We start from the raw sequence: 27,785 nt of genomic DNA on the forward strand, positions 1-27,785 counted from the left end.
ATCAAATTAGCAACTAAATCTGAAGCTAATTTTGAAGCCTTAATTTAGCTGTTAATTGTAATATTCCTAATAGTGAATTAATATAGGTAGTTACTTCAGCCAATGCGTGTTTCATGGCCCCCTTTGTTGAATAACAACAATTTAAGGAGTCTCAATCAAAAGTTCTGATGTCAACAGTCTTCAGTTATAATGATTAATGATTCGGGTAAGCAGTATGAATATATTCAAGGTTACAAGAAACAACTTTCATGATTTTACTGTCATAAAGACTTTCTTTAAGGAATTACAAGAAACCCAAGTGGTCATCATCATCATAAAATCTTTATTCGGCTGTGGCCAGCCATAAAAGAACACATCATTACATAATAATAAAATACAATACAAGAATCCAATATGAGTGCCATGAACAAGGAGACTACTATAAGCGTAACACGCATCAATAACACAATTAATGAGTAGGTTTCAAAAATAATCACTGTGGGAAAAATAAATAGGATAAAAAGTCAGTTTCCAATGATATTTCGTGTCCAAACTGCGGAAGAAATATATTTATAAACCATAAAACATGTGTACTCATCATTTAAAAACTGAAGATGACACAGGGCAGCCCGACGTTTTCTAATATCTAGAAATTTTAACAATGGTTTTAGAAAGGCACGTCTTTCATTAGTATACAGATTACAAAAAAACATAAAGTGCAATGTGCTCTGTGCTGATTCTAAGTCACAGGGGCATAAATCCAAATCGGCATCAGAATATACATCTCGGGATATGAAACCAACAGATGGGAGATTCCAAACCTGAACCTAATAAGATAATACAGTTTGGCGTGACTAAGGTGAAGGGATAAATAAAACTCCATACCTGGAGAGCAGACTAGAAGTGAATGGTCTACAACCCTTTTCTTCGTTGTTTCCTGTCTGTCTCTCAGAGAACATCAGTGAGTTAGCAAATCCCTTTTCAACTTTGCCTTTTGATATTTTGGCAATGTTCCCGGGATTCTCAAAACAATCCAACAATCCCAGAGTCTCCACTTGCGCCCTGACATAAGAGAACCATGGGATTTTACTCACCCAATCCAATTTTAATCAGTCTGTGATAATGGCGCGATTTAAGACTGCCGCTTCCTTTGCCCAAATGTTTTGCCACAACAACAAAGGAGCCAAGTGTATACGAAAGGACAGAGGAATCACCCCGAGCTCGCTATGACAGATGATAGCAGCGGTGGATTTAGGGACGCTCAGTAATCGTTTCATGAACCTATTCTCGGCTCCTTGCAGGCGTTCAACTTTGCAAGAGCCCCAAACTCCAGTGCCATACAGGGTGACAGCACACGTACGTGCTTTATAAATTTCAGTCATTACCTTAATAGGTCGAGAGCCTAGCTTTTTTGTAAACCTGAAAATTGCCTCCGAGCTTTGATTAAAACCCGTGGTCCTAGCCTCTAACAGGTGGGACCAGGTGTTATTTGATTCAAAAAGAATTCCCAGGTCGGAAAAAGTGGACACATAACGCAATTTCTCATTATTTATAAGACATGTGTTTAACTTTGCAGGGGATTTACCCACCACCATGATATTGGATTTAGCTACGTTTGTCTTCAGGCCAAGGTCATTCATAAATTTGTTAAAACTAGTTAAAAGCCTCTGCAACCCCATTCTCGTTCTAGACATTAAAACACAGTTTCTGCATATAGTAACGCCGGTAACAACCTGCCACCTTTTAGGGGAACATCCACGTTCCGAGTTTTAATGTGGCTCTCTAAGTCGTTTATGTATAGACAGAATAAAAAAGGAGAGAGCACGCAACCCTGGCGTACCCCGCGGTTCATCTTAATTGGAGCTGAATGTTCCCCGTCTGCTCCATAGCGTACCCTCCCTGTGACATCCCGATGCATTGCTGCTAGGAAGTGTACAATGGGCGGTTCAATGCTCATTTGCAACATCTTCTCCCAGAGCCCCCCTCTCTGCACCCAATCAAAGGGGGATGTCAGGTCCATGAACCCTAGGTAAAGTGATCCAGGCTTGGCTAAGGTGTATTTACCTATGAATAGGTGCAGGTTGAGGCACTGTTCGACAGTGCCCAAGCCTCTCCTGAAACCATATTGGATGTCAGAAAATGTTCCAGTTTCCAATACCCAGTCCTCCAACCTTTCTAAAATAACTCTACCCATGATTTTACAGGTGCAGTCAATTAGGGATATTGGACGATAATATTTAGGATCCGCCCTATCGCCCTTTTTAAATATGGGGACTATTATCACGGTACTCCAGGAGTCAGGTGGACCTAGCACCGTAGAGAAGCTTAATATCTTTGTAAGCAGTGGGAGCCATAGGGGAGTATTAGCTAAAAACAAATCCGTGGGGACACCGTCAGGGCCTGGGGCCTTATTCCTCACGGTCTTTCTTAAAGCACTGTTCACTTCCTCTAGTGTTGGAAATGCCAAGGTTGAGGCCACATAGTTGAAGTTGCTAGAAAGATCTAGATCCCTACCAGTTTTATAGAGATTTGAAAAGTGGTCGACCCATGTCTCAGGCATAATTGTCATGTCAGTCTTTCTGTTATCATTCCCATTGAAATAGTCCTGGTTGACAGTTTGCCAGAACAGTTTGGAATCCTTGCTTTGGCAGGCTACATGGAGTTGCTCCCAAGCCTCATGTCTAATCCCTAGCTTGCGTTTTTCTATCGCCTGCTTATATTCATTGCGTGACTGCTTCACATCAAGTATATTTCGGGTTGTTGATTTCAATGCCTGAATTAGTTTGTTATGAAAAAAAGTGCAATCACTATCAAATCACCTCTTATTACTCTGAGTACTTGACTTTATTTTTTTAGTCAGTAAAACATTTATTGTCTCTTTTATTGAGTCAAATGATATCACCATAACTAGAGGGTTTATGGTGTCTTCCACGCAGACTAAAAGTTGGGTCAAATTAGTTGTTATAATTTTGGATAGAACCAAGTCGGGATTTATAGTTGACCAGTTCCGAAGCAGCCCCTTATTTTTAACATTGAATAATGGACCTGATTTGACTATATCAATTTATTCATAGGATTGTGTAGTCAGTTCTAACGACATAGGGTAATGATCACTGTAACAAATGTTATGAATTTTAAAAGTCAGGGAATGAGGTTTAAAATACCCTGAAAGAGCAATAAAATCAATTGGGGTGCCCTGTCCTCACCCTATATATCTAACAAGATCCGTACTGGCAGTGATTATAAGATCCACAGTAAGGAATAAGGAAAATTTAGACAAAAGTGAGTTAAAAATATTCCCACAGGGATTATGATTAAAATGGCAACTGCCATCAGTCGCCCCATCCACCAAGTGACATTCGGCAAGTGGTCAATGAAATAGTCTCAAAGCTGATCTTAGATCTTATATCTACTAGGTGCATCCTACTAAAGCTAATTCACATACAATTTACATTAAAGACACATGGTTAGGTCTGAAGGTAGCATGGTTTTGCTGTAAAGTTTGTTTGTGGGCTCAAAAAGAAAACCGGCTCACGGCCTTCTCATTTCTGAGGCATAAACCAAAGACCTGGTAGATCGATACAAAGGTAAAGATGTAGGGAAAGGATAACAGAACTGTGGAACATCAATTGAAGCAGTCACATGACTGCAAAGACAACCTCTGCTTCCAGAGTCACACCAGCAACTACAAATTGTCTGTCAAGAAAGGCAAAGGACCAAGACTCCTACTGGAGCTCCAAACTATTATCCTCCGAAAAGGAACTTTGCATCATGCTCTACAAAGGCAAGGCCACAACCTGGCGTTCACAGTTACTAAGGTCACACTAGCCCAAGAAGTGTTAGATGTGCTTGCAGACTATATTGTCATGATAACCACTATCCTGGAACACTGCCTCAGACAAAGTCACCCAGCAACCTCCATCATCAGTCTACACAGCACGCAACAATCTGTCCTGGTGTACAACAGATTGTGACAACCTTCAAGAAACTCTCCCAAACCCAATTTTAGGAACTGCTTAATACCAGCCACACCGATAGCCCCATAAGGCACCTTTAGAGGACATCTAACATTCCAGTAACACTCCTTTCCAGTAACACTCTTAGCCAGGCCTTTCACATTACTACAATCCTAAACACAAACAGCTCCCCCTCAATACCTCCTACCACACCAAGCCAATCACGCACTAGTAAGTAGAACCATGATCAGGTTGAACCTTGACCTGGTTGAGGTAGCCTACTACTAATCCATCTCCAGCACAGCACTCCTGTGCAAACTGAAAGAAAGAACTGATTTACTCAAATCTCCAACTTCATGAGAGGAACACCTTCTCTTATTGTCACATTGGCTTCCACCCTGGCAGTTGTCATATACTGCCTCTGTCTCGGTCCGCTGCTCTACTCAACTATAGGGGCTAAGAGATTTTGACATGCAACTAATCATTTTCGACTGAATCTCCTCCTATCTTTCCGACCGGTAAAGCATCATCACATGAACACACTGTACCCAACGAATTTATCCCACACTAACTTTGGAATGATGCAAGATTCAATCATCATGCCACTCATCTTGAACGATTACCTCAGCCCCTTACCAGACATCACCAAGCCTTCATTCTAAACTATTGCGGCTACACAGACGTCACCTGGATAATCCTCAAGCTGGCGAATCTGGTGAACATAGAGTGATCTGGCATAGAAAATTGCCTGAGGGGTTAGACATACCCATTTAGAGGGTGAATGATGACTATGCATGATAATATTTAGTGTGTCACTACATGTGTATGCATCCCACGACCCTTCTGGGTCCTCACATGATGGTTATAGAGTGTAGTGTTTTGCACCGTAGCTGAAGTCAGAGTTTGATTTGACTCTGTTATGGTTTCATAACTGGGCACCAGAGTGGTGTTGCACGCCAATATGAAGCATCACAGGCACAGTATGAGATGCGTTATAAAAATGAGTGCGGCACCGAGGGACGTAAATGGATTACAGATTGAAACATGTGAAGAGTCACACACTTTGGGAGGTGTGCTCGTTACGCTAATAGCATTGCTACTAGGATGAAGGAGACATGAATGTTTTCTAAAATTCACTTTTAGTAAACACCTCTCAGTGGAGTGATATCATTTGATGTGCTAATGTGAAACACTGCTACATTTTAAAGAAATGCACTTTTCTGAATTTTGAATGATGTTATCATATTTTTACATGAGGTTTTTTGCATATTTTACATGCAAAACTTTTTTAAAAATTATTTTTATTAAACAATTGTCAGTTGCAGTTGAAAAACATCACTTGTACAGGTGCCTTATTAATGATCAAACTAGTTACGTGCCCATGTTACATTTCGTTTTAACATCCTAACATCTGGGTAGTATCTTAATTGGTCATTTATCGACAGTTAACAACATATTCTCTTCTGATGACCTACAAATTGTGTCCCTTGTACTACTCCTGAGTACAGCGTCAAACACCCATCCAGTGGGTATTAAAAAAGTTAATCAGACTCCAATACAGTTTAATCTTCTTTTAAGTGAACCAAAATCTCATTTATTCATGTCATTGGAGATTTACAGCCTGATTCATGAAGCGAAATAGCGCCCGCAATGGCTGCGAAAACGCAATTGCGGGTGCAAAACACGGAATCGGCATTCAAGTACGAAATAGCGAAATCGCTAAAAAATAATAGCGATTGGAATAGCGATTACGCAGTAATAGTCGCAGACTCCGGGAAGTCGAGCATTAGCGATACGGAAATAGCGACCAACCACGGAATCTGCGAAATGATTAGCGAAACGCAATATTGTCTCAATCGACATTCATGAAAGAAATACATTAGCGAAAAAGCGCTAAATCGCACGTTTGCGCGGCGCAAATTAAGGACAACTCAAAGCAGGTGGTAACCATAAAAGCCATGGTGAAGCTAAATTTGAAAAACTGTTAGCCAATCACCAACAGGTCCAGGCCTGACCAATCACACATAAGGACATTCAGCAGCAGCATTAGGCGTTCCACAATGCCTGGGATGTACATGGTGGTGAGGCGGCGAAGGCTACAGCGAGCAGCACGGAGGAGACGCATGAGGCAGGCAAGGATTTACCGGCAGCGGGTCACCTTGCTGGGCCAAACCAGAGAACAGATTTATGCAAAATACAGGCTGAATGGGGAAATGATCACCTGGCTGATACAAGAACTGGACCCCATCATGCAGCACCCAACAAGGCGAAACAATTCTGTGCCCACACATGTGCAGGTATTGTGCAGCCTGCACCTCCTGGCCTCCGGCAGTTTCCAGGGCATAGTAGCCGCTGCTGGGGGGATATCCCAGCCCACCATGTCACGCTGCCTCCACACTTTTGTTGACGCCATGCTCAGCCAGCTCCACCGGCACATCACATTTCCCACGAGCCAACAGGAATTGGACCTCACTAAACTACAATTTTATAATGTTGCCCATTTTCCCCATGTCCTCGGCTGCATAGACTATACCCACGTCGCCATCTGCCCACCAGCTGGCATGGAGTATATGTACCGCAACAGGAAGTCCTACCACTCCCTCAACATACAGATGGTCTGCAATGCCAAGACCATCATCACTGACATTGTGGCCCAGTACCCAGGGAGTACCCATGACTCCTTTATCTTCAGGCACAGCGGACTCCACACACGACTGATCAGGGGAGAGTTTGGGGAAGGACACCTACTTGGTAAGTACACTTTGTCGACAATGTCACATTGCTATGAAGTAACTGCGCTGCACAGGCAATCAACATCTGCTCCTCTCATTCAGGTGACAGTGGCTACGCCCTACGGGAATACCTCCTGACCCCTTACCTCAACCCTGCCACACCTCAGCAACGGCGCTACAATGTTGCGCACATCCGGACAAGGAACTGTATTGAAAGGACATTTGGCCTGCTCAAGAGCAGGTTCCGTATACTGCACAAGACAGGTGGGGCCATGTATTACAGTCCTGCAGCGTGCTGCCGCATTGTGGCTGTCTGTGCAATGCTTCATAACATTGCAACCAAGCGCCGGATACCAGTTGACATCTCAGGCAGTGAATCTGAGGGGGACGACCGGCCACCAGCACATGCGCACCATGAACGCGGGGAGAACCCAGCTGAAGGCCACAGACGTCGCAACCACATCACAGCTAACAATTTCTAGCCCACCCCCTTCCCCCACCCCACATATCACAATTGCATGCAAAATGTAATGATTACACAAGGCGAATGTGTGCAGCAAAATAAATGTATTTGTTTGAATCACAAGATAAAAGGGTCATGGTAACAACTATTTACAAAATCCAGTATTCCAGCATACTGCATGTAAAGGTTCATGGCAGGCTTAGCTTCAGCCTGCGCCTGTGTCCCTGACACAATGTCATTGGTGCTTCCGGCGCACATTTCCCAGGCGCCTGTGAGGCTCTTCCTCATCCTGGGCAGCTGGACCAGGCGTAGCCCTGGTGCTGCGCCTAGGTGGGGGGGCCTGCGTGGCAGAGTTGCTGCTCACGCTGGAGGCAGCCTCACTCGCATCATCTCCCCCTACGATGGCCGGTAGCACAGGTGTAAGCAGTGGGATCACGGCGGTGGTCAAGTGCTCCAGCACCCGGGTAATCTCCTCGCAGCACTGGACCAGTTGGTGCTGCTGGGTCATAGAGCGCCGCGACAGCTGGGTGGTGGCATTTGCTGCCACATAATTTGAGCGACTATAGGTCGACAGCTGGCTCAACAGCTGGTGGTGGCGCCTGCGTGCAACACTGCGCTGCTTCCCCAGCGCTGCAGTATTGGCCTCCATTGCTGCCGTCATGCGCTCCATGGCCGCCGTCATGCGGTCCACCCGCTGGCCGACTCCCGCCACATTGCGGCCGATCTTATGCAGCTGGAGCTGGATGGCTCCTTGCTGCTGCGACTGGCGCTGGTGTAAACGGAGCATTCGCCGCTCCACGCTCATGCAGGCATGGAGATGCCCATTGCCCCTCCTGCTGTTCGGCCGCTGTGTAGCGGATGTGGCTGGCCCAGATCGTGTTGGACGAGCTGCAGGTGTTGTAGCAGCTGGTGTCGCAGGTGCGGCAGGCACTGGAGGCACATTGGTGGGGGGCCTGGCCTTGGCAGCCGGTGGGCCTGCAGATGTTGCAGCAGGTAAGGTGGGGGGCCTGGCCTTGGCAGCCGGTGGGCCTGCAGATGTTGCAGCAGGTAAGGTGGGGGGCCTGGCCTTGGCAGCCGGTGGGCCTGCAGATGTTGCAGCAGGTAAGGTGGGGGGCCTGGCTGCTGGTGTTGGCGCAGCGGCAGGGGCTGGTGGCTGGGTAGCGGGTAGGGATTCCTCCTCCTGGGCCTCCTCGACGATCACCAGCCTCTCGCTGTCACTGCTATCATCCGCACCTGTGAGGATAAGTGGATACTCATTAGGTGCATGTGACTGTCAGACGTGCAGATGTTACATGCATGCTGGGTGACATTCCCTGGATGGCTGTGGATTTGTGCGCTTAGGAACCTTTCTGGCCGCATTGTGGTACTACTACATTGTGGACATACTACGTCTCCCACAATGCCTCAGGGCATTTCCTGATGCACAACATAGGCATGATTAAGGGCCAATGAGTGAGCCTATTTGGGCAGGGACGGTCATAGGGGACAGGGTCGCAGTCGCATGCCACTTACCTTGGGTGTTTTGGGTGGGGCGGGAGGAGTCCAGAGTGGTCACGCCAACACACGCCTCCCTCTCCAAGGTGTCCTCTACCTGGTCCTCCAGGGGGGTGTTGGGTGGGACAGTCGGTCCACCACCTCCAGTGCCTGATGCCGCACCAAGGCGCTCTGCCACCTTCTCCTTGGCACGCCCTCGGAGGTCGTACCAGCGCTTTTTCAGCTCGTCCACCGACCTGTCCGCAACGCCCACAGAGTTGACGCTGGAGGCAATCCCCACCCAGATCCTCCGCTTCTCCTGTTCTGGGACCCTCCTGGAGTTGGCACCAAAGAGCTGGTCGTGTTTGGCCACCACCCCTTCTATGAGGTTCTCCAGCTCCTGCTCGGAGAACTTTAGTTTGCGCTTGCGGCCAGCGCTGTTGCTGGGGCCAGGCAGAGGTTCGTCGGACATGGCGGTCGCTATTTCGGCCGGGTCGGGAGTCGCTAACGGAGGTTTAGCGGCAGCTTTCCGTCGTGTACACTCGGATGATAGCGTCACTGTGGTGTTTGGGGGTGGGATTTGGCTGCTTCCTGGTTGTGATGTCATCACGGTGCTCGGAATGCGTCTTCCCGTATTTCCAGATCCCGCGAGAATGCGACTCGCAATCCCGATCGCACGGATTGCGAGTCGCAATCCCGTGCGATCGGGATTGCGAGTCGCAATCCCGTGCGATCGGGATTGCGAGTCGCAATCCCGATCGCTGGTGGCCGGAAATAGCGATTATTCTGCGTTTTTTGTAGGTCGCTAACGGCTTTAGCGCCCACGTGCGAGTCGCAATTTTTTCCCCGAAAAGTACATGAATGCCGTTTTGCGTTTTATCAATAGCGAGTCGCCATTATTCGCTATTAGGGACACGCAAAACGGCATGTACATGAATCAGGCTGTTAGTTCATGGGAAACAAACATCCTCCGATATCTTATTTCAGATCATTCGAAGTATAATGAATTCGGCCCCGTTGCAGTTCAGGCAGACAGATGCCCTTCGCCAGGGGACCAAATCTGTAACAAATCGTAAGCAATGATACAATGAGGAAACAGCCAACGAAAATGTTGGTGAAAATATAAACAAAAGAAATAACCTATGGGTGAGGTGCATGCGTAATGAATGTGGTGCTAAAAGTGTTAAATAAAAGTGTGTGAAAACAACGAAACAGACACTACATATGAACAAAGCACAAGATAGAAGGTCAGGGCACTCAAGGCCTGCACCAGTAAGTTTAATATTTGATAGTTTGGGCAAGATTGGTAGTGCAAAGAGCTGCAAACTTGACCTTCCTAGTTCCCACAATTTTGGAAAACCAAAAACACGAGGTACAGGATGGCTCAGCACACACCTAAAAGTCAAAATATGATAATAAGAAATACAGTATAATATCTTGAGTAGTGATTAGCAAACAAGATAAAATCTCCCAAAAGAATAGAGTGAGTCTTCAAGTTATTTGAAAAAATGTCCTTCCTTTATTCCTTTATATGGTACTACCAGCCCGTCCCGACGTTGTCCGGGTATGAATTGCTGCCGGCCAGTAGTATATTGTTTTGTAGGATTTCGTTTTGATAGCATTTCTTATCTGTGACAGGCCTGTGAAACGCTCCGATTCACAGTGCACTGCTGATGCACTTAAGAGTGCGCGTTCAGTAGTGTGTAAACTCGAGTTTCCCTACTTTATTTTTCCTTGCAATATTATATAGCACGAACTCGACAACATGGCATGAGCACAATTTACATTACAGAAGAACACATTCATTTGTGGTAGGCACGGGGAGACAAAGAGATTTGCCTGGAATCACAGGATGTTGAGCTAATGCCGAGATTCAAAAGTATCTACCCAGCTCTAAAGTTTACAATTCTAGAACTTGTAGCGGGAGGTGTGTCTAAAAGTGTATGTCGGTGCTTGCCATCAATGAGAGAGACCTGTGCATTTTTTAAATGGGTGGTGAAAAAATATGAGTATGTTGCTGGAGATGTGGGCCGCCATGCAACCAATCTACTTACAGGGGGAGGGTAAACACCCATTATTCCGCAACTTTCTTTCCGCATACCATCACTCCGCATACTTTCATTGCGAAAGTACCATGACTCCGCAATGCCATTATAACGCATGGCATTACATTTTATATGCTTTTACCACACATACATTTACAACGAAATTCGTTGTAAATGCATGAATGGTAAAAGCATGTTTTTTAAAAATGTTTGGATAAGGTTAGTATGGGTATAGGGGTATATGTTTTGGGGTACTGAGTTATATGTTTTGGGGTGTTTGGGTATTTTAAGGGTTCTGATATAGTTTTGGGTTATGGGGTACAGGGGTAGTTTTAGGGTTTAGGGATAGGTATGGGTTTTGGGGTACAGGGGTATTTTTAGGGTTCAGGGCTAGGTTTGGGGTTTGGGGTATAGGGGTATTTTTAGGGTTCAGGGGTATGTTTGGGTTTCAGGGTACAGGGGTATTTTAAGGGTTCAGGGCAAGGTTTGGGTTTTGGGGTACAGGGGTATTTTTAGGGTTCAGGGCTAGGTTTGCGTTTTGGGGTACAGGGGTATTTTAGGTTTATGGGGTAGGTTTGGGTTTTGGGGTACAGGGTTATTTTTAGGGTTCAGGGGTACAGGGGTATTTTTAGGATTCAGGGGTAGGTTTGGGGTTTGGGGCGCAGGGGTATTTTAAGGGTTCAGGGCTAGGTTTGGGTTTTGGGGTACAGGGGTATTTTAGGGTTCAGGGGAAGGTTTAGATTTTGGGGTACAGGGGTATTTTTAGGGTTCAGGGCTAGGTTTGGGTTTTGGGGTACAGGGGTATTTTAGGGTTAAGGGCTAGGTTTGGGTTTTGGGGTACAGGGGTATTTTAGGGTTATGGGGTAGGTTTGGGTTTTGGGGTACAGGGTTATTTTTAGGGTTCAGGGGTACAGTGGTATTTTTAGGGTTCAGAGGTAGGTTTGGGTTTTGGGGCACTGGGGTATTTTGGGGTTCAGGGGTAGGTTTAGGTTTTGGGGTACAGGGGTATTTTCAGGGGTCAGGGCTAGGTTTGGGTTTTGGGGTACAGGGGTATTTTTAGGGTTCAGGGGTAGGTTTGGGTTTTGAGGTACAGGGGTATTTATAGGGTTCAGGGCTAGGTTTGGGTTTTGTGGTACAGGGGTATTTTTATGGTTAAGATTGGTTAGTGTTTAAGGGTGTTGGGGTATTTTAAGGGATAAGGGTGGGTTATGATTATGGGGTGCAGGGGTATTTAAAGGGAACAGGGTGCGATTAGTTTTTAGGGTGTAAACGGTAATAAAATAAAATAATAAATAAAAATAATATAAATAATGCAATTTAAAAGAATACATGTTTTAATTAAATTTAAAAAATGTGTGTATATATATATATATATATATATATATATATATATATATATATATATATATATATATATATATATATATATATATATATATATATATATCCAACAACAGCTTCTAATCAAATAGAGGCGCGCCAGACACCAGATTCGTTGGAAGTAACAGGTTACTTTATTCTGTAAAATGACAGCCAAATAATGCTTTTCCTGACGCGTTTCAGCTACATTGGTAGCCTTGTTCACAGGTGAGCCATCATTAATGGGTTTGCGGCGCAAACACGTGCTTTATACGCCCTTGTCAGACTACAATGTTTCCTCATAGTCCCCAACATCCTACAAATCCCATCATGCACTTTGAAAGCAGTTCTTGTCATTTTGTTGAATTGAAAGCTAAATGTTCACTTCTTTAATGTTTTGGCATTAAACATTGAATATACACAAGTTCTTTCAAAGTTCGTTCTTTTCAGCTCAGTAAATGCACAGCTGTCATTTATATTTTCATTGCTGTACCTGCATGTCCTAGAATCCGCATGAGAAAGACGGGTGTCTGTAGTGATGCTTGTATTACTTAGTTTTGTTTATGTGTTGCTAAGAGATTGTTAGAATTATTACATGTCATGTTTAGAATGTAAGTATGTCATTAAGAGTTGTAGTTGGAGTGCTTCTTCAAGCTGGCAGCACCTTTTTAGCTGTACTACTAACTTCAAGAATAAAAGAAGATTTATACAATTCCTTGTGTGACTGTGTCACTACAAATTTGGCGACGAGGGAAACCGATATATTTTGGAAATCCTAATTCATGTTCACATGCGTGAATTCAACCTTTTTCCACAATTTTTTAAGAAAGTACTTCATCAGAGAAATCATCGGAGAAATTCATTGTTTCTCCACCTGATCGGACTTCGCTACTAATGCGGTGAGATTTCGCTTACTTCTTGTAAAAAGGAAACTATTTTTAATTGTTTTCCTACCAGCGCCCGGCCAGCGTCCTTTAAACTGTACCGTTCCACAAACCGCTGCAGCGTCCTCGCTTCACCACCAGCGATTTCAAACGACGCGCCATTTCCGTGGAACCTTTGTTTGTGCTGTTCGTCATTGCAACCTACGTCAATCTGACGCGCACTGCTTTCTGGGTACGACCTCACGTAAGGTCACGCCGGCGGCCATTTTGGATTGGCTTTTTCACCTACTTCATCGCAATTCACCGCATTTACTTCGTTTTTCGATCTACTTGCCTCGAACATTGAATCTTATGGTATCATTTTTATTATTACCAATTACTCTTCTTTATTCATAAATGTACACAAAATGTGCTTAATTTAAGGTGCTGCCTACAACAATTTTTCTAAAGTACAGATACTCATTTACTGTGTTATACAAACTTATTTCTTTACATTATGCCTGATACTAATAGTGCCACGACTTCTGGTGAAAAACCTATGCATGGTTTAAACTTAAATGCTCCTAGAGAGTTTTTAGTTGTTCCTGGTGATCCTCCTGTTGCTTGGTTGGATTGGAAAGAATATTTTCTTAACTATGTTGCAAATCTTGAAGATGTGAGTGGACCTTTCACTCCTGAAAGGAAGAAAATAATTTTACTTTTAGGTCTTGGTCCTGAAGGATTAAGAATATATAACCAATTGGATAAAACTGATAGATCTGCTGGTGATATTGACGTTTTCAATTCAGCACTTTTAGATATGGATGATTATTTTTCTCCTTGTGTCTGCATTGCTGTCACCAGACATTCCTTTTTTCAACGCAAGCAAGAAAAATCTGAATCAGTGGAGGATTATGTTTCAGCACTAAGAAAACTAGCTGTTAAATGCAAATTTGCTCAACTTCATGATGATCTTATACGTGATCAGGTTGTCATGTACACTAAAACTAAAACCATTCAAAACAAGTTATGGGTTGAAGGTGATGGAACTTTGAAGGAAATTATCGCCATGGTCAAGAAAGCTGAGCTTTCAGAACGTTGTGCTAAAGCTTCTCTTTCTACTGAAAAGAAAGAAACTGAAATTGTCAACAAAATTTCTGAAGGGAAATCCTTTGCTAAAAATAACAAAGATTTCAAATCCAGTAACTTCAGAAAGGAAACCTTTGACTATAAGAAAACTTCCGAACCAGTGTGTTATAGGTGTGGCAGTCATTCTCACCTTGCTCATTATCCTAAATGTCCAGCTAAAAACACTAAATGCTTGAATTGTGGGGTGATGGGGCATTTTGCTAAGGTTTGTAGGAAGAAAACGTTTAAGAATTCCAAAGGTAAAATTGCTTGTATTCAAGAAGTTGGACAAGAGTCTACTTCATCTTCAGATGAAGAAGTGCTACTGGTGCAGAACGTAGTTAAAAAAAAAGTTGTGTTAAACATTTCTGATATTGATGCCAGTAAACCTTTATGTCAAGTATCATTAGGTGGAATCATGACACAACTTGCTGCGGATTCAGGGTCACCTTATACTATTGTAAATAAGCATGTTTGGGATCAGAAATTTGTGAACCAAATTGGAAATTGGTTGGAACCTTCTGATATCTCACCTGTTAGTTATACTGACAACACTATTGAGATTTTAGGGTTCAGACTTTTGATTTTTAAGTTTAAAGGGATGCATGCTACTTGTAAATTGTATGTTTCTAAGGATGGCCCTTCTGTTTTAGGTTGGAGGGACCAAAAAAGTCTACACATAATCTTAGATCCCAACAGTAAGGAACAGGTTTTGGTTTCCTGCATAAGTGAAGACACTAAAAAATGGGTTATTAATGAATTTCCTTCTGTTTTTACTGGCACCATTGGTAAACTCAAAGGTTTCACACATCAAATCAGATTAAAAGACAATGTTGTCCCAAGAATCCACAAAGCTAGGAACATTCCTATCATCATTAGAGATGAAGTTAAATCTGAATTGGACAAATTGTTAAACTCTAACATTATTGAGACAGTAGAAGCGGCAGAATGGATTTCGCCATTGGTCGTCGCACGCAAGGCCAATGGTAAGGCCCGTTTATGTGTGGATTTGAGATATTTGAATAGTCAAATCTTGGTTGATCAATATCCACTCCCACGCATTGATGAAATGCTGTCTTTGACCAAAGATGCCATGGTATTTTCTACTCTTGACTTATCAGCAGCGTATCATCAGGTAGTTCTTGATCCTGAAAGTAGACATCTAACTTCATTTGCTACACCATTTGGGTGTTTTAGATTTAAAAGAATGCCTTTTGGTTTGGCTTCTGCTGCGGCAGTATTTCAGAGATTAATGACCAATATTTTTGGACACATCAAGGGTGTAATTTTTTTCCAAGATGATATTTTAATCATGGGAAAAGATAAAGATCACCATGACAACCTACTGAGAAAGGTTTTAAAAGTTCTAGCTGATAATGGGTTAGTGGGAGAATTCAGCAAATGTAAATTTTCAGAAAGCTCTGTTACATATCTAGGTCATGAAATCTGTGATGGTGGTATAAAACCAAAAAACAAGTTAGTTGAAGCCATTGTGAACTCTCCTGAACCTAAGTCCAAGGATGAACTGAGATCATTTCTTGGTTTAGCTGAGTTTTACTCAAAATTTGTTAATCAGTTCTCACAAAAAACGTTTCACATGCGTGTCCTTATGAAGAACAAATCACCTTTTGTTTGGGATGAAAAATGTAGAACTGCATTTAAGGATATCAAATATGCCATTGTTAATGCACCTATGCTACAAGGTTTTGATCCTTCTGCTAAAACATATTTGACCACTGACGCTAGTGGAGTTGGGTTAGGCATTGTTCTTTCACAGGTTTCTGAACAAGTTGGTGAGGTCGTCATAGCTTTCGCTTCACGCTCCTTATCGCCTTATGAGGAAAAATACTCTGTGATTGAGCGCGAAACTCTTGCTGTCGTGTGGTCAATGGAACACTTTCGCAAATTTATTTGGGGTAAACAGTTTATTTTACGTTCGGACCACAAGCCTTTGACTAAACTTCTCACTACAGAAGGTTTGTGCAGGGCATCAGCCAGGATTGCTAGATTATCCATGAGACTTCAGGATTTTATGTATACTATTGAATATGTTCCTGGGGCAAAGAATGTGGTGGCTGATTTTTTAAGTAGGTTACCTTTGCCATTGAAGGAAATTGATTTGAATTCATGGAATGATTGTTGTGTTGCTGGAATCTTCTCTGATCCTCATGGCTTATCTAAGGAAGATTGGGATTCAGCATCTGTCAAAGATGTAGTGCTTGAAACAATCAAGACGAAAATTAACCAAGGTTGGTTTGTCCTAGCTAAGTCTGATATTCAGTTTAGGCCATTCTGGGAGGTCAGGGATGAACTCAGTGTTGACGGTGATTTCTTGTGTCGTGGTGACAAACTTGTGCCACCGTTAGGTGTACGTCAAAAGATTATTTCCATAGGACATGAGGGACATCCTGGTATATCCAGAACTAAGAGAGTTATAAAGGCCTTGTACTGGTGGCCTGGTGTTGATCTAGAGATTGAAAGGGCTGTCCGAGATTGTGTGCAATGTGACTGTTCAGATAAGAGTCAGAAAACTCTTAATCCTCCAATGTCCTCTCTTGGTTCTCCCAAATTGCCATGGGAGGAATTAGCGTTAGATATTATGGGGCCTATTGTGTGGCAAGATGACTCTATCAAATTTATTCTAGTCTTGGTGGATCTATTTTCTAGATGGATTGAATTAAGAGTGGTTGATAAAGTTAACACAGACTCTGTCACAACATTTTTGGATGAGTGTTTCATCAGAGAAGGTTTACCTGCTTCTATTCTAACTGACAACGGTGTTCAATTTAAATCCAATACCATGAAGGTCTTTATGGAATCGTCTGGTATCAAGCAAAGATTTTCTGCTGTTTATCATCCTCAAGGTAATTCTGTTGTAGAGAGGGTTAACAGGGTCATTAAAGGAACTTTACAACTTGCCAACAAGAATAGAAAAAATTGGCACGTCGAGCTTGATAAGATGTTATGGTCATATAGAATCACTATTCATGAAACTTGTGGTGAAAGCCCTTTTGGTTTGATGAGAGGCAGGGTTCCATATTCCAAACTGAATCCTGTGTGGATGGGCAGGAGCAAAGAATACATTTGGAGTTCTGACAGTGTCAGTAATAACATTTGTAAATCGCAGGAAAAGAGCAAACAGTATTATGACAGGAAACATGGCACCAGGGATACTCATGTTGATGTTGGTCAATTAGTTAGAGTTAAGTCTTCTAAGAAAATGGGTAAGTTGCAACCTCGCTTTTCAGATCCCAAAACCATTACTAAAGTAATGCGCAACACTGTTATGCTAGATGATGGTTCCATTCATCATATGAGCAAGATTGCTTATGCCAGAGGGTTAGATTCTTTCAAAAATAAGAAATAGGAGGTGAGTGATGACTTTTGGTGGTTGACTCCAGTTGGGGTATTAGATTCCAATTTAGATTCGTGCAACAAGGATTGTGCAGTTAGTCAATCTTTAACTTCTTTTGTTGATCCTGAAACGTTGGTTGAACAGTCTGATCTTCCTGAAACGTTGGTTGAACAGTCTGATCTTGTACCTTCGTCACTTCCTTCTGCTTTTTCCCAAGATATTAACTCTAATGCTCCTCAGATTTCGTGTGATACTAATTCTTCTACCAATAAGGGTTTACAATCTCATGTCTCTATCAGGAGTGTTAGAAATGTTGTTGCTCCTAAATTTTGGGATAATTATGTATGTAAGTAGAGTTTTCTTTTTTATTGTTTTTTCTTGTATTGTTTTAAGGAGGGGGATGTGTAGTGATGCTTGTATTACTTAGTTTTGTTTATGTGTTGCTAAGAGATTGTTAGAATTATTACATGTCATGTTTAGAATGTAAGTATGTCATTAAGAGTTGTAGTTGGAGTGCTTGCCAGTGCAGAGTTCTTCTTCAAGCTGGCAGCACCTTTTTACCTGTACTACTAACTTCAAGAATAAAAGAAGATTTATACAATTCCTTGTGTGACTGTGTCACTACAGTGTCTTTCCAAAGTATTTTGCCAGCAGTATAATCATAACCTTTTGGCTGGAACTTTGAAGGTTATGATTATACTGCTGGCAAAGGACTTTGGAAAGTACATGCAGGTACAGCAATGAAAATATAAATGACAGTTGTGCAATTACTGAGCTGAAAAGAACGAACTTTGAAAGAACTCGTGTATATTCAATGTTTAATGCCAAAACATTAAGGAAGTGAACATTTAGCTTTCAATTCAACAAAATGACGAGAACTGCTTTCAAAGTGCATGATGGGATTTGTAGGATGTTGGCGACTATGAGGAAACATTGTAGTCTGACAAGGGCGTATAAAGCACGTGTTTGCGCCGCAAACCCATTAATGATGGCTCACCTGTGAACAAGGCTACCAATGTCAGGAAAAGCATTATTTGGCTGTCATTTTACAGAATAAAGAAACCTGTTACTTCCAACGAATCTGGTGTCTGGCGCGCCTCTATTTGATTAGAAGCTGTTGTTGGATGTTTATGGAGGTTGTTCGCCCCCATGCGCCGTGACTGCCTTGCTGTGGTCCATTCTCCATGCGGACGTCTTTCGGTGGATTTAGTCAAAAGGAGTGGGATCCGCCAGCAGTCTGTCAACTAATGAGGCACGGAGTTCCAGCCAAAAGGTTATGATTATACTGCTGGCAAAGGACTTTGGAAAGACACCCGTCTTTCTCATGCGGATTCTAGGACATGCAGGTACAGCAATGAAAATATAAATGACAGCTGTGCAATTACTGAGCTGAAAAGAACGAACTTTGAAAGAACTTGTGTATATTCAATGTTTAATGCCAAAACATTAAGGAAGTGAACATTTAGCTTTCAATTCAACAAAATGACGAGAACTGCTTTCAAAGTGCATGATGGGATTTGTAGGATGTTGGCGACTATGAGGAAACATTGTTGTCTGACAAGGGCGTATAAAGCACGTGTTTGCGCCGCAAACCCATTAATGATGGCTCACCTGTGAACAAGGCTACCAATGTAGCTGAAACGCATCAGGAAAAGCATTATTTGGCTGTCATTTTACAGAATAAAGAAACCTGTTACTTCCAACGAATCTGGTGTCTGGCGGGCCTCTATTTGATTAGAAGCTGTTGTTGGATGTTTATGGAGGTTGTCTGCCCCCATGCGCCGTGACTGCCTTGCTGTGGTCCATTCTCCATGCGGACGTCTTTCGGTGGATTTAGTCAAAAGGAGTGGGATCCGCCAGCAGTCTGTCAACTAATGAGGCACGGAGTTCCAGCCAAAAGGTTATGATTATACTGCTGGCAAATGACTTTGGAAAGACACCCGTCTTTCTCATGCGGATTCTAGGACATGCAGGTACAGCAATGAAAATATAAATGGCAGCTGTGCAATTACTGAGCTGAAAAGAACGAACTTTGAAAGAACTCGTGTATATTCAATGTTTAATGCCAAAACATTAAGGAAGTGAACATTTAGCTTTCAATTCAACAAAATGACGAGAACTGCTTTCAAAGTGCATGATGGGATTTGTAGGATGTTGGCGACTATGAGGAAACATTGTTGTCTGACAAGGGCGTATAAAGCACGTGTTTGCGCCGCAAACCCATTAATGATGGCTCACCTGTGAACAAGGCTACCAATGTAGCTGAAACGCGTCAGGAAAAGCATTATTTGGCTGTCATTTTACAGAATAAAGAAACCTGTTACTTCCAACGAATCTGGTGTCTGGCGCGCCTCTATTTGATTAGAAGCTGTTGTTGGATGTTTATGGAGGTTGTCTGCCCCCATGCGCCGTGACTGCCTTGCTGTGGTCCATTCTCCATGCGGACGTCTTTCGGTGGATTTAGTCAAAAGGAGTGGGATCCGCCAGCAGTCTGTCAACTAATGAGGCACGGAGTTCCAGCCAAAAGGTTATGATTATACTGCTGGCAAAGGACTTTGGAAAGACACCCGTCTTTCTCACGCGGATTCTAGGACATGCAGGTACAGCAATGAAAATATAAATGACAGCTGTGCAATTACTGGGCTGAAAAGAACGAACTTTGAAAGAACTCGTGTATATTCAATGTTTAATGCCAAAACATTAAGGAAGTGAACATTTAGCTTTCAATTCAACAAAATGACGAGAACTGCTTTCAAAGTGCATGATGGGATTTGTAGGATGTTGGCGACTATGAGGAAACAGTGTAGTCTGACAAGGGCGTATAAAGCACGTGTTTGCGCCGCAAACCCATTAATGATGGCTCACCTGTGAACAAGGCCACCAATGTAGCTGAAACGCGTCAGGAAAAGCATTATTTGGCTGTCATTTTACAGACTAAAGAAACCTGTTACTTCCAACGAATCTGATGTCTGGCGCGCCTCTATTTGATTAGAAGCTGTTGTTGGATGTTTATGGAGGTTGTCCGCCCCATGCGCCGTGACTGCCTTGCTGTGGTCCATTCTCCATGCGGACGTCTTTCGTGGATATATATATATATATATATATATACACATATATATACACATATATATATATATATATATACTAGCAGCCAGTCCCGACGTTGTCCGGGTATGAATTGCTGCCGGCCAGTAGTATATTGTTTTGTAGGATTTCGTTTTGATAGCATTTCTTACCTGTGACAGGCCTATGAATTGCTCCGATTCACAGTGCACTGCTGATCCACTTAAGAGTGCGCGTTCAGTAGTGTGTGAACCCGAGCTTCCCTACTTTATTTTTCCTTGCAATATTATATAGCGCGAACTAGACAACATGGTATGAGCACAATTTACATTACAGAAGAACACATTCATTTGTGGTAGGCTCAAGGAGACAAAGCGATTTGCCGGGGATCACAGGATGTTGAGCTGAGGCCGAGATTCGAACGTAGCTCCCCAGTTCTAAAGTTCACAATTCTAGAACTTGTGGCGGAAGGTGTGTCTAAAAGTGTATGTCGGTGCTGGCCATCAATGAGAGAGAACTGTGCATTTTTCAAATGGGTGGTGAAAAAATATGAGTATGTTGCTGGAGATGTGGGCCGCTGTGCCACCAATGTACTTACCGGGGGAGGGTAAACACACATTATTCCGCAACTTTCTTTCCGCATACCATCACTCCGCATACTTTCATTACGAAAGTACCATGACTCCGCAATGCCATTATAACGCATGGCATTACATTTTATATGCTTTTACCACGCATACATTTACAACTAAATTTGTTGTAAATGCATGAACGGTAAAATCATGCTTTTTAAAAATGTTTGGATAAGGTAAGTATGGGTATAGGGGTATATGTTTTGGGGTACTAGGTATGTTTTTGGGTATTTTAAGGGTTCAGATATAGTTTTGGGTTATGGGGTACTGGGGTAGTTTTAGGGTTTAGGGATAGGTATGGGTTTTGGGGTACAATGGTATTGTTAGGGTTCAGGGCTAGGTTTGGGATTGGGGTATAGGGGTATTTTTAGGTTTCAGGGGTAGGTTTGGGTTTTGGGGTACAGGGGTCTTTTAAGGGTTCAGGGCTAGGTTTGGGTTTTGGGGTATAGGGGTATTTTTAGGGTTCAGGGGTAGGTTTGGGTTTTGGGGTACAGGGGTATTTTAAGGTTTCAGGGCTAGGTTTGGGTTTTGGGGTACAGGGGTATTTTTAGGGTTCAGGGCTAGGTTTGGGCATTGGGGTACAGGGGTATTTTAGGGTTCAGGGGTAGGTTTGGATTTTGGGGTACAGGGTTATTTTTAGGGTTCAGGGCTAGGTTTGGGTTTTGGGGTACCGGCGTAGTGTTAGGTTTCAGGGGTAGGTTTGGGTTTTGGGGTACAGGGGTCTTTTAAGGGTTCAGGGCTAGGTTTGGGTTTTGGGGTATAGGGGTAGGTTTGGATTTTGGGGTACAGGGGTATTTTAGGGTTCAGGGGTAGGTTTGGGTTTTGGGGTACAGGGGTATTTTAAGGGTTCAGGGCTAGGTTTGGGTTTTGGGGTACAGGGGTATATATAGGGTTCAGGGGTAGGTTTGGGTTTTGAGGTACAGGGGTATTTATAGGGTTCAGGGCTAGGTTTGGGTTTTGGGGTACAGGGGTATTTTAAGGGTTCAGGGCTAGGTTTGGGTTTTGGGGTACAGGGGTAGGTTTGGGTTTTGGGGTACAGGGGTATTTTAGGGTTCAGGGCTAGGTTTGGGTTTTGGGGTACAGAGGTATTTTCAGGGTTTAGGGATAGGTTTGGGTTTTGGGGTACAGGGTATATTTATAGGGTTAAGATGGGTTAGTGTTTAAGAGTGTTAGGGTATTTTAAGGAGTAAGGTTGGGTTATGATTATGGAGTGCAGGGGTATTTAAAGGGAGCAGCGTGGGATTAGCACACAATATGTGACATTGCATGAAGGGCGGAACAAACCACACGCCCCCAGCGTTTGTCACGCCCCCAGCACACGCCCACAGTACAACGCAGACACGCCCACAAGGGACTACTTTGATGCTGGTATATGTTTTGGGGTACTGAGGTATGTGTTTGGGTATTTTAAGGGTTCAGATATAGTTTTGGGTTATGGGGTACAGGGGTAGTTTTAGGGTTTAGGGATAGGGATGGGTTTTGGGGTACAGGGGTATTGTTAGGGTTCAGGGCTAGGTTTGGGATTTGGGGTATAGGGGTATTTTTAGTGTTCAGGGGTAGGTTTGGGTTTTGGGGTACAGGGGTATTTTAGGGGTTCAGGGCTAGGTTTGGGTTTTGGGGTACAGGGGTATTTTTAGGGTTCAGGGCTAGGTTTGGGTTTTGGGGTACAGGGGTATTTTAGGGTTCAGGGGTAGGTTTGGATTTTGGGGTACAGGGTTATTTTTAGGGTTCAGGGCTAGGTTTGGGTTTTGGGGTACAGGGGCATTTTAAGGATTCAGGGCTAGGTTTGGGTTTTGGGGTACAGGGGTATATATAGGGTTCAGGGGTAGGTTTGGGTTTTGAGGTACAGGGGTATTTATAGGGTTCAGGGCTAGGTTTGGGGTGCAGGGGTATTTAAAGGGAGCAGGGTGGGATTAGCACACAATATGAGACATTGCATGAAGGGCGGAACGAACCACACGCCCCCAGCGTTTGTCACGCCCCCAGCACACGCCCACAGCACAACGCAGACACGCCCACAAGAGACTACTTTGCTGGCACGGTTCTTTTACCTTCCAAATGTATATGCTGGGCGTCTGCATAGCATAGCCGTCTTCGGCCCAGCTTGCTTGAATCCTGATGGTGCAGTGAGAAAGGGACTCATGTCTGAGTATACCCTGCCACACCTATAGTGGCCAAAAACGATTCAGAAAAGGGGGTGGTGATGAACAGAGTGTCTGAATTAAGCAGACCACTCTTACCCAGTCCAAAGATCAGGGCTTGATCCATCACCGTTATTTATCTCACTGCACCATCCCAGCTCAGAACCTGGCTATATGCAAATCAGTCTGTCCCTGGCCCAGTGCATCATGGGAACAGGGCAGACTAAACTACCAAGCCAATTCTTCACCAGAAAGGAGACAAGCTACCGGTTTCTGGCATTTCAGCCGTCTTCGGCCCGGCTTGCTTGAATCCTGATGGTGCAGTGAGAAAGGGACTCATGTCTGAGTATACCCTGCCACACCTATTGTCAGGCTCCGACACACGTCTCCTCGGGGCTGTGTTGAAAGTCCTATACCCGCTCTCACGCAACCAACCCGTGACCTGGCATAATTCACAGACCAGTAGGAGGGTTCCGCAATCGCGGGAAAGGAAGGGGACAGCGGGGAGGGAGATCTGAAATAACAAAGACAAGGGATTTAGTTTCACACCCCTCCCTATCTACCCTAGGATACAGAATCACCCTATAGGTGAATGGGACTCTTTTCACACTAGTAGTCATGCATACGTGAAAAGGAAAACTCAATTTCTTTAAATGCAGGAGAGGGAGGGAAGGTCCTATCAGTGGTAACAATCTGGTAAGGAAGGAACAAAGGGGTGCACATGAAATATACAACAGTTTCACCATGTACTATAGGTTTCTTAATACACCTCACATACCAATTCCTGACAATGTTCTGCCTTGTTCCACTCTTCTGTTATAACTAGGTACCCCCCTGGTTCTTCTCCTGCAGTGTAAAATAAAACACAAACAAGTTGTCGAAAGAAACAGAGAACAAACGATAGGCGGAAGGTTAACTGCACCTTGAAAATGTTTCTTCCCGCACTCAAAATATAAACTGTATATCGATAGTGTAACTTGCACTTGTCCGTAATTAGTAGTCCTGTAACACTCACATCACTGTGAGCTTTGTTGATGTTCCCCCCAATGTACAACATTAAATAGCTAGTCCAGAATTGTTCTCTCCGATCTGTAAAATGTTTATCCAGAGGATTTCCCCCATGCGAGAAAACGCAGCCGCGATTCTCTTTCACTCGGGAAAACCAACACAAGTACTTCAAAGGAGGCAAAAGGGGGAAACTGACGAACACAGCCGTGTCCGTCTTCTCCTGAAATACACACCACGCAAGTTCAACTGGTTTCTGATTCCGTGTGTTCCCAGCCGGAAAACACACCGTAACTCCTACTCACGATTACCACCAAGAATGCACGACCTCTCTTCTCTCCGGCTCACCACAATTATCGGCTCCGATTTCGCTGTAAGTCTGGCTTATGTTTCCTGAGCTGCGCGGCTAACGTCTCGCGCAGCTTCACCCTTGGCCCTCTGGGATTTGTGGTTCAAGGAATCGAGGCATTCAAACCCCACGCATTGCGTGGACAGCGGCCCATACAGACCAATTCTGACAGTACATCCCCCTTTACAAGGTGCGCTGGCCAGGAGCCGGTTTATCCGGAAAGCGGCTGTGAAATCGAGACACCAACCGAGGAGCATGCACAGACCCTGCAGGTTCCCATGAATTCTCCTCTGGCCCATAACCCTTCCAAGATAGCAGGTACTGTAGTCTCCCCCTCACCCATCTGGAGTCCAACACTCGCAACACCTCGTATTCAGACTCATTCTGCACCCATACTGGTACTGGAGGACGATGGACAGGGCTTCGTGAAGGCTTCAGAAGGGACACGTGAAACACAGGGTGAATGTGTAAATGAGCAGGCAACCGTAACTTCACCGCCACTGGATTAACCATTCTCACCACCCTATAAGGCCCAATGAATTTAGAGTTGAACCCGCTATACCTCCGGAATTTGATGTGCTTAGTGGATAACCACACCAAATCCCCTTTTTTATATACAGGACTCGGTCTACGATGTTTATCAGCCTGAGTCTTGTATCTCCCCTTGGCCTGAACAAGATTTTTGCGCGTTGCCAGGAGAATCCTGCGAATGCGCAACAATCGTGCCTTGACATCTGGCAATCGAACAGTGGTTCTGGGGAGGATTAAGGGAGTAACCCTAGGGTGGTGACCATAATTGGTAAAGAAAGGAGAGTGATCTGTCGAAGAGTGTTGTGTGCTGTTGTAGGCCAGCTCCGCCACCCACAACCAATCCACCCAGGAATCAGTGTCTGCCTGAACATAGCAGCGGAGGTACTGTTTTAATGACTGATTCAGTTTCTCGGTTTGGCCATCCGACTGCGGATGGAAACTGGTTGATAAAGAAGATGAAATCTGCAGCTCAGCACACCACACTTTCCAGAACCCTGCAGTGAATTGGGCCCCCCTGTCCGACACTATCACTTTCGGAAGACCATGCAATCTAACTATTTGTGTTAACAAGAGATGAGCTAAATGACCCGCAGTAGGCACTTTGTCACAAGCGATAAAATGGCCCATCTTAGTAAGGAAGTCCACTACTTCGATGATGGCCGTTTTCCCTTGGTCTTTTGGCAAACCCACAATGAAGTCTACAGAAATGCTTTCCCAAGGCATTTCGGGGGTTGGTAAGGGTAGCAGAAGACCTTGAGGTTGTTGTCGGTCTGCTTTCATTCTAGCACATTGCATGCACTGGTTTCCCCATCGTTTCAAATCTAGACGAATGGAGGGCCACCAAAACTGTCTTAATGCCTTTTCCAGTGTTTTGACATATCCCATATGTCCTGCGCTAGGCATTTCATGGCACCATTGAAACACGATACGTTGTAAGGCTTTAGTGGGCACTAGCGCTTGTTTCCCTTTCATGGCCACTCCTTGTCTCAACTGCCATTCTGGATGATGCCGAAGCCAGGTCCTCCAAACACATGATTGTATCCCGGAACGCAGGGATTATACAAAATCGCTGGTTTGAGTCACACACACCACTTTAGATGGATCTATGATTGATCTATTCGGGGTTTGAGTATGTAACACCGGATGTTCCTGCCGGGTCAGTGCGTCTGCTTTTTTGTTCATCGCTCCGGGTCTGTAGGTGACTATGAACTGATATTCCTTAAAGAATAGCATCCAGCGTAATTGTCTGGGCGTCAAGTGATGGGCTGCTCTTATGAATTGTAGGTTGCGATGGTCAGTATAAACCGTTACTTGATGAACAGCTCCTAATAGCCAATGCCTCCACTCCACAAAGGCATCTCTTATAGCCAATAACTCCTTTTCGGCTATCGTGTAATTGATTTCCGCCGGGTTGAGTTTTCTGGACATAAAGGCGATAGGATGCAACATGCCTGTGTCTTCTTGTCGTTGTGATAGAACCGCCCCCAAGGCGACTTCGGACGCATCAGCTTCTACAATAAATAGCAAGGCGGGGTTGGCATGCGTTAGAACAGGAGCACTAATGAATGCGTCTTTCAACCCATCGAACGCTTGTTGTGCCTCAGCATTCCAATGAAACGGAACATTCTTCCTCGTCAGACGGGTCAAGGGGGTTACCAGGGCAGAGAATCCACAGATGAACCTCCTGTAAAAGTTCGCAAACCCCAATAAACATTGTACGTCTTTGACTGTGCATGGACGAGGCCATTCTTTTATGGCGTGCACTTTTCTTTCAGCCATGACCTGGCCTGAAGGTGTAAGCATCACTCCCAAAAACTCGACGGTGGTTACATGAAATTCGCATTTCGTGATCTTACAATAGAGATGATGTTTCATCAGGGCACCCAACACCTGTTTCACATGAAATTGATGTTCACTCGTCTTGGTGGAGTATACCAGGATATCGTCGATGTATACGACAACAAAGAGGTCTAGGAACTCCCTCAACACCTCGTTTAAAAAGAATTGAAACGCGGCGGGGGCGTTGCACAGTCCAAAGGGCATCACTAGATACTCGAAGAGCCCATACCGCGTCTTGAAGGCCGTCTTCCATTCATCGCCCCTTCTTATGCGGACCAGGTGGTAGGCTCCTCGCAAATCCAACTTCGTGTAAATGGTGGCCGTTCTGACTTGTTCTAACAAAACAGGAATCAGAGGTAAAGGATATTGGTTTTTTACCGTGATGGTGTTCAAGGCGCGATAATCTATGCAACACCTCTTATCCCCGTTGGCTTTCGGTACAAAAAATAAGGGCGAAGATGCAGGCGACCGCGAGGGGCGTATATACCCTAAAGCCAAATACTTGTCCAGATATGTTCTCAGATATTCATTTTCCGGTACAGTAAGAGCGTAAAGCCTGCCGTTCGGTATTACTGCTCCTGGAACCAGGTCGATGCGACAATCGAATGGTCTGTGGGGCGGGAGTGCCTCCGCCTGCTCTTTACTGAATACCTTTGCGTATCCGGCATAACACGATGGGAGTTGTACTTCTTTCTCGGCCGCTGTGGCGATGTTGTAAATTCTTGCCAAAGTCTGAGAAGGACTCACAGTAGGAACCAAACACTGTTCTTTACAAAACTCTGAGACGAATTCGATCGTCCTCGAGGACTAATGGATGTAGGGTTCATGTTTTTGAAGCCAAGGAAGCCCCAAAATGATGCCATACTGCGGTG

General features: G+C 44.1%; 1 long non-coding RNA gene across 1 annotated transcript in view; it reads left to right on the forward strand.

The window, feature by feature from the left end:
• The window catches only part of LOC147702480 (uncharacterized), a 98,498-nt gene that overhangs the window by 18,252 nt on the left and 52,461 nt on the right, over nucleotides 1-27,785 (forward strand). The gene's annotated exons all lie outside the window — the stretch shown is intronic.

Source organism: Lissotriton vulgaris, chromosome 7 (assembly GCF_964263255.1).
Source record: "Lissotriton vulgaris chromosome 7, aLisVul1.2, whole genome shotgun sequence".
Taxonomy (NCBI): domain Eukaryota; kingdom Metazoa; phylum Chordata; class Amphibia; order Caudata; family Salamandridae; genus Lissotriton; species Lissotriton vulgaris.